At 29.8% G+C, this 2,500-nt stretch overlaps 1 protein-coding gene across 1 annotated transcript in view; it reads right to left on the reverse strand.

Annotated features, from left to right (window-relative positions):
• LOC122264780 (uncharacterized) overlaps window positions 1-2,500 on the reverse strand; it is a 131,854-nt gene that overhangs the window by 18,514 nt on the left and 110,840 nt on the right. The window lies entirely within an intron of this gene.

Here is a 2,500-nt window from a genome sequence, read left to right on the forward strand (position 1 = left end):
CACATCACACACACACCACATATATATATATATATATTATATATATATATATAATATACATAATATATATATTATATATATATATATATATATATATTGTATGTATATATATATATATATACATATATATGTATATATATATATATATATATATATATATATACTATAAAATATATATATATATATATATATATAAACATATATATATATATATATGTTGTGTGTGTGTGTGTGTGTGTGTGTGTGTGTGTGTGTTGTGTGTGTGTGTGTGTGTGTGTGTGTGTATGTTATAATATATATATATATATATATATATATATATATATATATAAATATATATATACATATATATATATATATATATATTAATATATATATATATATATATATATATATATATATACATATATATATATTATATATAATATATATATATATATATATATATTATATATATATATATATATATATATATAATAAATATATATATATATTAATATATATATATATATATATATATATATATATATATATATATATATATATACAATTAGCGTTCCGTAATCTCCTTAATGTCTATTTCACTGGCGCCTGGTGGCTGGCTGATCCTGGCTGATCCACGGGGCGTCCCAAAGCTCTTGGCTGAAGGGTTAGCGCCGCCCTCCTCCTCCGCCGGGCTGCTCACTCGGCTCTTTCATAATCCCGAAGGCAAATATTTCTGAGATCAGCCGAGGTCTTTCCTCCTGAAAGTGTGCGGAGGCGACGGTTTCGAAGGAGGGTGGGGGGGGGGGGGCGAGAGGAGGGGGAGAGGGCGAAGCGGAAAGATAAATACTTGGATTGATGGTGGGAGAAAGAGAGGAGGGGGGGGAGGGAGGAAGAGAGAGAGAGAGAGAGAGAGAGAGAGAGAGAGAGAGAGAGAGAGAGAGAGAGAGAGAGAGAGAGAGAGAGAGAGAGAGAGAGAGAGAGAGAGAGAGAGAGAGAGAGAGAGAGAAGAGAGAGAGAGAGAGAGAGAGAGAGAGAGAGAAGAGAGAGAGAGAGAGAGAGGGATACATAGATAGACAGATAGATAGATAGATAGGGAGAGAGAGAGAGAGAGAGAGTTATTGCTTAACGTTTCGTCCACTGTAAGATTTTCCCTTCACCTTGCCTTCAACTTTCAGGAAGAGCAGCCTCTCTGTTCTTCTCATTTGCTGCGGTGAGCGGAGATAGACCTTCGGGTTTGTCGCTTGGGTCGTAGTTGCTTGAAGGCAATTTGTTAACTATCGAGGGTAGTAGGATGATAACATGAAGGAAGTAGTGACAAGGTTCAATTATCGTTGAGGCAATTATCACCCGGCAACACACCCTTACAATACAGATAAACACAGACAATTAATAATACGTGTATATCCGATTAATCCGACCTGTACATTAGGCTACAAATTAATATCTTTTACTATCTCTACAACATGAGTAGTGATAAACATGCTTAGCTAAATATCGTTTATGTAGTAAAAAAACAATCAGTATTACATATTGCATATCATTACATCACAAGATGTTACATTTATTTCATCTTTAGACGTCACACAGACTTCAAATAACGACATGAACAGAAAGAATATTTTCCTATTTTTGTCCATCTTAAAGAAAAAAAAAAGATGATCATTAAGATCTTGGTAAGATAAAGGAATAAGTCCGATGATTCCCGTTTTCTGTGACAGGAAGGAGTGCGAGGGGAAACCAAAAGAAATGGTGACACTGAAAATGCAACACGGTAACATGTAAAAACGATACCAATGGTGAATCGTGCAGATTAATAACCAACTTCTCGATGTACTAGTCAACGCCAGCTAATTCTCTTGTGGGAATAGCTGGACACACTTACAGATACGTAATTCTATGATGTGTTTATATCTCTGTCTACCTGTCTGCACACACCAACATAAGCAAGTAGACAGAGAAGTAATAGAAATGATAAATGATATATATACTTACAAATATAAAAAAAATTATTTTTTTCATCAATACATTTGTATGTATATATATATATATATACTAAATAATGAATACGGTATATTATATATTATATATATATAACAAAGGGAGTATATATATACTTATATATATATAAATATTATATAAATACTGATTACTATAATAATCTATATATACATATTTAATATATTTTAGTAATAAAGATATAAATATATATCTTATATATAATATAATATATATAATATAAAAATATAAATAATAGTAGTATAATGGGTAAGTCTCAATATATATTAATATGTTAGTCATCTATATAATCTATTATATATAATAGATATATATAGTATACTTATTAGAGTATAAATATATATCCTATAAATCATATATAGGGTAGTGTCTATTATATATATATTATCTATCATATAGCAATCTTAACTATATAGATATATAATATATATATATTATAGTTATATCTGTATAGATCTATAGCATCTATTATACTAATATATCTTTAAATATTCATCTA

Source organism: Penaeus japonicus, unplaced genomic scaffold (genome assembly GCF_977035675.1).
Source record: "Penaeus japonicus unplaced genomic scaffold, GWHDUDI00000001_assembly GWHDUDI00000023, whole genome shotgun sequence".
In the NCBI taxonomy this organism is placed as follows: domain Eukaryota; kingdom Metazoa; phylum Arthropoda; class Malacostraca; order Decapoda; family Penaeidae; genus Penaeus; species Penaeus japonicus.